Source organism: Styela clava, chromosome 2 (genome assembly GCF_964204865.1).
Source record: "Styela clava chromosome 2, kaStyClav1.hap1.2, whole genome shotgun sequence".
NCBI classification, from domain to species: Eukaryota; Metazoa; Chordata; class Ascidiacea; order Stolidobranchia; family Styelidae; genus Styela; species Styela clava.
In genome coordinates this window covers 30358718-30370082 of record NC_135251.1, presented here as the reverse complement: position 1 = coordinate 30370082, position 11365 = coordinate 30358718, and the positions used below count along the sequence as shown (strand labels likewise).

General features: G+C 35.7%; 1 long non-coding RNA gene across 1 annotated transcript; it reads right to left on the bottom strand.

Annotated features, from left to right (window-relative positions):
• Positions 1-5183: 5183 nt before the first annotated feature.
• Positions 5184-8667, bottom strand: LOC144419902 (uncharacterized). The gene is made up of 3 exons (XR_013474364.1): positions 8482-8667; positions 7901-7971; positions 5184-7812 (listed from the first exon to the last, which is right to left on the bottom strand). It is a non-coding gene; the product is annotated as an uncharacterized LOC144419902 (long non-coding RNA).
• Between the last annotated feature and the right edge of the window lie 2698 nt (positions 8668-11365).

Here is an 11365-nt window from a genome sequence, read left to right as displayed (position 1 = left end):
GTGATGTGTTTTGAACAGGGATAGGCGAAGTTGTTGGATCACAGGCCAAAATTCATTCTCAATGCAACACGTACGAAATCAATTAAAAACCATATATGGTGGTTTCAACGTTTTCAGATTGGATTGGCTGACTTTCTCAATGTACGTATTGTAGATGTAAACACGGAAACGAATTTCAAGTAGTTTATCTATCATCCAGCTGTAATTTACGTCATTTGGCGACTGAGATGGGAACTCCTATTGTAGGAAATTCGCTCTTGCAAATGTATATTTTGGCGAATTTTAATAGTGCGCAGAAACGCTGTTTAGAACCTAATCCACACCGTGCTGATGAGGACATAATTCTAGGTATCGTGCACCGTGGTACCTCAAAATGGTTTGCGGACCGGATTTTCGACATTCGAACAGGGCTGGATTACCAAGCACGTGCTTAGGCCGCCAAGCAAAAGGGGGCTCTACAGAAATTTCCGCAGACAAATCTTGAGTGGCGCCTCTGTGTCTATTAAAATAATTTGAGTTGGTCAGACGATTCGGACCTCAATTTTGAACATGTTGGAATAAATTTTTCTCAAATATCATCTTGATCCTCTCTGTAAATGTTTGAAAGCGTTAGGGCTATTTCCAACCAAAAGTATCATTTAAAATAGGTCTTCAATTAGTACTAAATGGACTTTTCACCGACCCGTGACCCCGAAAAACTTCTGCGTATACTTTACTAATGCGAAAATTTTGATGCTTATTTTGATAGAGTTGACGCTTACAAACTGGTACGCTAAATGCGTACAAGTTTGACAGCTGACAAAACCACTAAAACGAAGCAATGCGTACATCGATAGATAGGGGAAGGTTGGGACACTTTTTTCCTTCGCCTATTTTGAGCCGTTTATTCTGCACATTCCTTTCACTTCGTGGGATTAGGGGATTAATGCAGAGAAGGGTGAATGTAGTTTTTATTCATCGACTAAGAAATTCTTTTGCGACACACATCTTACTACCAAAATGCTTTGAAAGACGTTCGTCCAGTGTCCCACTGTACCTCACTTGTCGGGCACATTCGGACAGACCTTGGAACACAATGGGGCATTCTGTTAAAACCAAGTATGCCCTTAAAAATAAGCAAAGAATCAGCATTATCATCTAACGGAGGGATTTCAGAAATCAATGTTCAACCAAAGTATTTTAGTTATTTTCAAAAAATGACCTAAGCAAATTCAAATAATTCCGAATCTGAATCTAAAAATATTTTCGATTCTCCAATAGATTCCTTATTTGGCCATGGGCCAAAAGATATCCTTATATTACACAAAACATAAGGCCTGTAAGCACTTGACGGGTCGAACACTGTCGAATTGTGCCCAGCGGAGCATGTCCCACTGAACCCCGATCCATTGTTCCCCATAGGAAGCAAATATTTTCAGTCTGTCCCACGGAAAGATTAGGAACGCACATCCACTCGCCAACGTTATAAATATTTTACAGTGGACTAAAGCTTAAAAATGTTAGGCGGTGATTTGTCATGTTGGGAAGGCTAAAGTGAAGAAAAGAAAAAAATGGAATGGTGAAATATCAGCTTAAACCTCCCAAAACCAATTTCACCTCAAAGCTTGCGTCGCTCTACACGGCCGTTTTCCGTTTGTGGGGTTGTAACTCACCAATTGGCGGATTCAAACATCGAACCGTAGACCGGATATAGTATATATGAGAGTGATTCTCCACTGTGCCCCATGTCCCACCTTCCCCTACCTGGATATCGGTCTGAGCGGAAGAAATGTCTGATTGGCAGTGTCGGATTTACTATTAGTCAATGTAACGGACTTCGGCATTCCATTTTGAAATACATATTAATCATTTTCAAATCGTTTTTAAACTGTAAAGGCTCGTTCCATAATAAGCCCGGTTTGAAATTTCGTAAAACTGATATTTGTTCAATTTTTTAATCAGATTGATAATCCTTGCCCAAAATATTTATCGTTTGAATGGGTAAAAAATTAAACATTATAATTATATACTATAGAATAGATAAAATTTGTCTAAATTTAAAAACTCTACCCCTCTTGAACAGTTTTAACGTAATAATGTCTTTATATTTGGATAAAGCCGAGAAAGCATAGAAATATAGCAGGGTAGGGAATTTCAGAGAAAAAATATATAACCGTGAACCGGGTAAAATTAACCGGTTAACCGCGACGTGACGTTTCTCGTAATAACTTATAATTTCAGCTTCTTACGTCACAATGGTTACAAAGCCATTTCGCTTGATATTATCCCGGTATCACTCAGAAATATTCACAACTCGAGATAGTTTCATGATCGCTCTGCTGCAAGAGATATGCAGCGTGGTTCCTTCCAACATATGGTAGTATTTTAGTAAAACCCGATTTCGTTATTAAATGTCATTTATGTGACAAATTCTTAGTGTTCGATGTGCAAATTCTACTTTGAGATATCATATCATGAAGAAAAACAACATCAACTGCGCACTTGTTTGAGACATTGAGTATACGATTTTGCAATAAAATCTTGAACAATATATTTCAACCGAAGACTGATTCTGAATATATCATTTTCATAATCAGCAATCTTGGTACTTCAATTATTTTTTACATTAATTGAGTTCCTACCAATACAGTTAGTGATATTCTTTTAATTAAACGCCACAGAAGTTAAATCTGTGATTACGTAATCATTTTTGAAGAACTTGTACATTATAACGATTATTGTACCCGAGATGTCAGTTACGGTTAAAATAAATCCTAACCGTTAACCATCTAAAATCGGTTGAGCGATTAACCGGTTACCCATTCCCAGCCCTAATATATAGCTACAGTATATATACTAATTTATCTCAGTAACAACAAATTTAATCATTATTATATTTCTGACACTTTTATCGTATAGACTCGTTTGTTTTAAAATATGCAAAGCTTATTTTATTTTATCAGTATCAAATTGTATTTATGAGTCATGTCTTCCCTCCTCTCGCGACTATAAAGGGGTATTTTGACGTCTGATTTCTGGTGCCATGAAATTTTATCACAGCTTGAGTTTGTTAAAATGTTTTTAAATTCAACTTACTATCCAATTTACTTGGGTGGTTACGTTAGCGTGCGTATGTTACCTGTAGTAAAAATTTTGTATTTCACGCAATTTGAAATTTTGTTCATGACGTCATATCACAGTTTTACATATCCGTTAAATGTCTGTTATTACACTGTAATGGATTATTGTGACGTCATTGTTAAAAAATGGGCCACACAAATGGCACTTAAATCCGGCCCTAAAGAGTGATTACACAAATAACAATAGCTGATTGGTCATTGTTAAGGAAATAAACAAAGATATCGATACTCTGGGAAATATCCATACTGAAACTAATTATTCATTTTCAGATAACATGGAGCACTGATTTCATTATATATATATATATATATAACGTAAAGTGCTAGGGTCCCTGAAAGGCATGATTCGGCCCTGCATGCCAGAATTATTACTTGACAAACAATGTAACAAGGCGATATAACAACGTAACAACGATATATGCAATGCACAAAGTTGGAAAACCATCCCAGTCAAGCTTAACTAATAAAGCAAGAAAATCTTTTGCATTTTTTTGAAAAAACTCTATAACCACTTTGGAAAAGCATAGAGCAATCAACGATTTTTTCGTATAGAGGAAAGATGAGTTTACATCAGTCTCAGAATGGCTGAAAAATTCTGTCGTTTCAAGGTTTTCTTTCAATCTCTTCAACATCAATTGAGTCCATCTTTACTAAATAGGAAAACTTGTAAGCGAGCCTACGAAAGTACCCTGAGCGTTCTGAAAGTGCGGTCTTTAGTATGTTTACGATTTCATTCATTATTCTTTCCATTTCTGATAAACCATCTCTTTTCACACTCTCTCCAGATATAATTTTTTTGGCCTGTCTCATGAGAAGGGTACATTCCACTTCTCACCAATTCTGATCCCGATCTGACTGCCTTCTTAATAATGTCTTCAGATTACAGTTCAATAATTCTATTGGGGTCATCAAAATTACTACATGCCTGAAATAATTCTTGCTTGGGATCTTGAGAGCGTTTTGTAAATTTCTGAACAGATAACAAAATAGGGCGCCAACATTTTAAGAGAGAAACTAATGTAAATTGCTGCAACGAACAGAAAAGCAAATAGGCGCGCGTGACACCTGTTTAAAGCGTTATCGACTGCGCTAAATCACACAATGAGCAGACGAGCATACTGACGGAAGAGGGCAGTCAGTCATTACTGCTGCTCACCTTTTGTCGCTCGTGGGTCAAAATTAATGGTTGCAAGTCTTGGCGGGCCGCATAAATTTTTGGGGGGTAAAAACCGAACGGATGACCGATGAATCACAATTATTCACACGGATCAGAGTAGCGCTCGAAGACTGCGCGACTCGTGAACTCAAATTAGTCGTCTTACTTGAAGAAAAAAAATCACAAATGACATTTAAGGTGACACCTTTTGTTGCATCATGCTCGACATCACTTAATGGGAAACTTTTTCTAAATGAGACACTGGATGAAGCCAAGATTAAAACATTTAATAAATGGGGACCACTGATCCGAGTTCTCAGTAATGTTCATTTCCGGAAATTATTGTTTGCATGCATATGTACTTTCAAACATCGATGTGAATTTTTCCGCATGGTATGTCAAGTTAGGATAGAGTTTTTCTCCAAAAAGATACTTTTTATAAAAATCAAGCAGTGATACATCTCTTGAATAGAATATACCGTAGATTATTTCAGCATTGCATCTCAAAAAATTCCATTTGAATATTTTTTGCGCCATTGAACCCTTTGCATTTAACATCAACTTTTTTGCGTTTTATTGCCATTTGTCAAATTATAATTAAATTATAGACTCATTAAACTAGTAATTGTGAATTATATACTTGTTGGGTTATAATCAGGGCTGTCATTGCATCTCAAAAAATTCCATTTGAATGTTTTCTGCGCCATTGAACCCTTTGCACTTAACATCAACTTTTCTGCGTTTTTTGCCATTTGTCTAAATATAATTAAAAAATAGACTCATTAAACGAGTAATTGTGAATTATATACTTGTTGAGTTATAATCAGGGCTGCCATAACGTTCTTATTTTAAAGGATTTCGTCCTAGAAAATATTTTTATCCTTATTTCTACGAAACGTAGATTGGTCAATTCAATGACATTAAACAACATGATAGGCAACTCTGACGTCACTCCATAAGACTACATGCGAAAGATTGTATTTCATGATACGCTCCAATGCACATATTTCTCGTCGCCTTTCGCGACCGTTTTCCGCTTGCTTTTGCTAATCGGCGTCCTCTTTACGTTTAGTACCTGCCTTTTTGCGCCTGTAACGTAGGAAAATAATCTCTATATCTAAGAAGTTTTGCTCACTTGGAAAGCTGGAATGACATACAAGCTGTAAAGAGTAAAATGGACATCATAGACTTTTTTTTTATCAGAGAAGATTACAAACGCGATAGCGTAAAGATTTGTGTGGGACATTTTGCAGATAATGACAAAGTTCAAAGGTAGTAATTTGAATGTTTGCGCTTAAACATTGAAATTTCATTTAAAGAGGGTGTCATACAAAACAGCAAAACTGTTTTTACTTCTCTTAACGGTGCTGTGATACAATTCCATAACACAAAGTTTGCACCTATCGAACTTGCCTTAGTAGGTGAATTTTTTGGACAAATTTATTGTGAGGGATTTCGCATGTAATTCTCATTGATTGGTGGCTGTTTATAATTCCTATTAATTGTGAATTCTGATTATAACAAAGAATTTACTGGCACCTTTTTCTTGTCAATACTCCAAGCTGAGGTAATGAACAAGACAATACATTTATGTCATCTGGAAGCAAAATATGCACACTAATTAAAAGTTTGACACATTGAGATAATACATCATTACAGAAAATACAAGTTAAAGATATGTATGACCATCACATGGTAATTAAAAATAAAATTAATAGGGGCTGTGGAGTATGAAAAGTTCAAGACAAAGAAAAGAACAAAAGTTCATAGCTCATGAACTCTCAATTTTGCCTCCATTGCTTTGTGAAGGCCAATATATTCCCAGTGGCTGAATTGGTTTACCTTTATGACAGCAACGATTTTGTATTTAATACGGCAAGATTTTTTTCAATTTAATTGAAGTGATATTATTTCCCAAAGCAATGCTTGAATTGTCTAGAATAGATCAGTGGTGTCACACCTATGGGTTTTCGAGAGCCGCATTGCATGTTGGAAATTGTAAAAAGGGCCGCAAACAGTTTTTGATAATGTATACTTGAAAGATATTTTCAAGATAGTTTTAGTTTGTGACATATATTAGGATGCAACTAAACAGTTGGATTAAGTTTTATTATTTTCTTTAATTTTCAAATGCAATTTCATGTTATTATTTTCATTCCACTATTATTGCAAGTTACTGTATTTATTACAAAAAATCATAAAATTCTATGTACAACCATCAAAATCATTTTTGAACAAGCTTTGGATAAGGAAAGAATAATACATACACTAAAAAAATGACTTAATCTAAATATATGAACCTAAAATTAACAAAAATACTACAATATAAACTCAATGTTTTTTAATTACATTTGTCCTGACGTTTGGCATCTTTTTTGTGTCACCAGCATACTAAGGCCAGGATGAAATAATTTTATAGTACCAACTCTAACTAACGAGGTCACATGATCATGGGTTAATCTGGATCTTTGCGAATGTTTAATTAATTCCAGTAATGCAAAAAAGTTACTTTTATCATTTCATGTATAGATCAGTAAAAAAACAAATGACAGATTTTTTCAACAAGACATTTCGCGCCACATTGCATGGCATAGGATTGCTTGAATTATTATTTATATTTAGTAACAAAAAAGTTGTATAATTATATTAATATACAAACATATGGAAATTTTCTGTTCGAAGTTGGTCTTCGAATTTGTCATATTGGCTGCTAAGCTTATTGTGTTTTTTCATTGTACTGATGGAAATATGACAAATTAAACAATGTGCTTCAGAGAATTTTGTGAAATGCAGAAATATTGCAACTCCGATTTTCTTCGAAAATGCCACCTTCTTCATGTACTTTGCGTTTAATTTAATCACTCAAGTGTTTTATTCAAGTATTCTTTTGCTAGCTTGATGTGTATTCTTAAATGGGTTAAAATGTGAACAAAAAAAATCAATTTTTTGAAACTACTTTCAGTAAATTGTTTTCTGTGTGAATATTCAATTTCACTTTAAAAAGTTTGAAAAATCTGTTACATTTAGATAAAAAAAACTTCCAAAATACTTTTACAATTATTATTAAGCGTTCGAGGCCGCACTGGAAGTTCTCTGGGGCCGCGAGTTTGGTCTAGATTGAAGTTGTCCAAAATATATACCAGTATTTTATCATGAATCATGATTATACCCTTTCCTGAATTTCTTCTACAGTACTACCAAAAGTTGATGGACCAAATATAACACAGGTGTAGTGAGTGACCCGAAATCCTCATTTTTCAAAGCTGTTTTAAGTATGCCTGGCATGTTTTGTGCTTTTTCACAAATAAGACCGCTTATGCAATCTTACGCATTGGAATTTTTAGTTATTTTCCTCAAGCCTTGCAGGATGTAGGGGCAATACACAACTCTACCGGAGGGTCGAATGCATTTGCATGCCTCCATAGGTTGTTCTTCTATTGCAAACATTTATGGAGTATTCTAATTATATTTCTTGGAATCAGACTGTCACTGATCTGTCGCCAGACTTCTGATATCTCCCCTTCTGCTACAGTTGTTCTGTGAATAAATAATAGGAAATTGAGATTAGACGAATAGTTGAAAGTTTTGCTTTATGTCGGCTTAATTTCTTGATTTATATACTTACTATTTTTGCTATTGCCGCTTGTGCTGCAGGAGTCTCACAATGCTAGACAGGTTTTTCCACAACATTCACATCTGAAGAAAGAGAGGAGATTTATTAATTTTCGTTAAGAATAAATAAAGCAGTCTATATGATTTAGAATGGAAAAGCTAATAAATTCAATATCTCATGTCTATGTAAAATATGTTTTACTGAATTTGGTATATAAACCAACTAATAAAAGTGTTTAGTCAAAAATTACAAGCATTCTTATACTTGAGAGATCAGACTATACAATATAGACCGGTATGAGTAAAATGTTAGGTGAACTTGTTAACCCTTTGATTCAATACGCAAATAAAAGTTATTGAGCAATAGTATGTTACAGCAATGAGTATATATCCTCACTGATTAAAAAATCTAACTGAAGGTGCATGAACTATTTGAAACCATAAGGGGTAAGTAAGTATGCAATTTCGGCAAATGGACAACTACGTACCGTACTGAATTAATAACTTCGTAGTATTTGACAAAAGCTGGCTTTCCCACATGTACTAAACAGTGCGATGCCCGGGTGTGATATACAACAATAGTATTTACCTTACCTTTTTCCAATTTCTTTCTACCTCAACTTTATAAAATATCATTAAAATCGACAACAACTGTCAAAGCAGGCACGAACACCATTCGTGCTATTCCTTGAAAGCAGCACACATCCGCTCGTTTTCGTCTCGTCAAGTATGTGCATTGGAGCGTGCTATCGGATACGATCTTCGGCCAAAAATGGCGGAGTTGCGCATCATGTTGTTTAATGTCATTGGTCAATTCGAATGATTGAATTGCTAGAAATGATATTAGAATCCCATTGACTGCTACAGCGCATTCAAGATATATTAACAGCAAATTATTTGCCACAACGACAAAACAATACCCTACCGGCAAAGATCAGTTTGTGTAACTTGAATCAAAATACAACCTAGGAGTGAGATGAAACATGGTTTCTAAGAATAAAGAACTTATGGAGCAAATTCTTTCTAGCGCAAAGAATGATTAGACACGGTTACATTGGCATAAATACGTATTGTTTATTACATTTCGTTCTTGTTTTATTTTCATGTTATCGACGTCCCTAGTTTTAGGTTCATATACATTAGTCTACACTTGTCTCACAATAATATATTCGCCAAAACAGCCGTGATCGATGTTTACTTTTCAGATTTAACAGCGTTAAAAATCCTTGCTCGCACAGGTAAGTACTGGGGAACACCAACGAAGAGTGCAGAACAACATCAGATACAACAGGGTAACTCACACTCACCTTCGTTCAAAACTGGGTCAGGGTGAGTATTTCAGATGCATCTTTTGCACAGAGTCATTCACTCGTTCTATGAATTCTTCTCGAATGTTATCTGGAAGAGATTGCACCACATCTAAATTTCCATTGTTTTTATTAAGTGCCTCATCAAAGTTTTCAAACATGCTCAGATTTCTATCTTTGACCTTTTTTTCCCTGGGATCGAGCTTCATGATAAATGCCCTTAGTTTGTCCATGAAATCAACCATTGTATCAAAACGGCCTTGGAAAGACAAGTTCAATAAGTTGAGCGTCGATAATATATAAGGAAGGTAAGCCAGCTTCTGAGGCAACTGGCTATCTGACAGTTTCTCAATGGACTAAAGTGACCTTGTCTTGTTTTCACGTTTGAAGAATTCACAAGGTTCCCCCTTTAGTGATTCTACTTCACTCATCATCTCCTTCTAGATAACCAGCAGACTTCAGTGTGATACAGTAACGCTTCTTAATCACTTCCTAATTCTTGACGCAGTGAGGAAAACAGCCGCGTATTTAGGGAACTTGATTTGATGGTATTTATCATATATATGCACAACATCATCAAGTACTAATCTTAACCCATGCCAGAGCAACATATATGAAGCATACAATGAAGATGCCTTGTCTTAGAATTCTTCTTAGAAAACTTCACCACTGACGTATCGTACAAATACCAGTAGTTGAGCACAAGCAGCCTCATCAGTTGATTCATTGCAAGTTTTCTTGCAGGTGCCGTGTTTAATTCAGCAATCACTTGTTGTTTGACATCATCTCACATATCTACTATTCATCAACGAACTGTATCGTTTGAGAGGGGTATTGATGCAACCTTCTTCTCAGCATTACAACCAACAACACAGCAAATTATATCTTTACAGCAAGAGACGATCAATTTATCTGCAATATTGTGAGGTTTTTTTTTTCTTTCGCAATTCTCAGTGATTTAGGATGACCATGTAGGATGAACGAAGCCCGGTTTCATTTTGTTGACTAAAATACCCTGAACAATCAAGGCGAGCTCGCTTCAATTCAACTTTTCTTTGCTTGAAGAAATCATTACTTTTAGGATTTGTGTGACAACTGCTCAATGACGTATGAGAAGGGTAGGCTTCATGCACTTCACGGATAAAACCTTGCAGCATATAACAAACAATGGAAAATCGTGCCAAATTTTCTCAATGGCAGTGAATTCATACTGGATGTAGGATTCATCATACATTCTTTTCTTCGCTGATGAGGACATAACTAAAGTTTAAAATTAGTAGTTAGTTGTTGTTATTTTGCTATCTATACCAGTGATTCCCAAAGTGGGCGATATCGTCGTGAGGTAATTTGCGTAGCCCAGGCAACCTACGTTTCGCGGGCCAGATCCGGCCCGCGGCGCTTCACTGAATTCTAGCGACAAAACGGCGTTTTGACAATGAATTAATTTTATAATCTACGCTCGAGGAGTAGATTATATTTTTGACGTAACAGAATTTATTGTGAGACGCGTTTAGATTAAATTATATTATAACCTAACAGTGTAGTGACAAGCTACTTGCCTAACGATCCGACAATTTAATTATAATTAGACAAAAGGCAACACGCAGAAAAGTTGATGCTGAGTGCAGGGTTTCAATAGCGCATTAAATATTCAAATGGGGCTTCTCGAGATGCAATGCAATGAGGAAATAAAATTCATATTCTATTTGAGAGATGCATCACTGCTTGATTTTTATAAAAATGTATCTTCTTAATGAAAATCAAAATTTGACAAACCATGCGAAAAAATTTACTTTGATGTTTGGAAGTACATATGCGTCATGCGAGCAACTATTCTCGAAAATGAACGTTACAAAGAACAAGCAGATAACTCGGATTAGTGATGCCCATTTAGAAAATTCTTGGCTTCATTCAGTGTGCCGTCAAAAAGCTATCAAGCGTGATGCAGCAACAAGACAGTGTCACGTTAAATGTCATTTGTAATTTTTTTCTTTTAATAAGACGACTTAGTTAAGATCACGAATTGTCGCAGTCTTCTCGCGCTGTTCCGGTTCTAACTTTAAAAAAATATGTGCGGTCAGCCAAGACTTGCAACTCATTTGCAATTTTGGCCCGCGAGCGACAAATGGTTGCCGACCCCTGGCGCAGCCGATGGCCGGTTACGGCTTCTC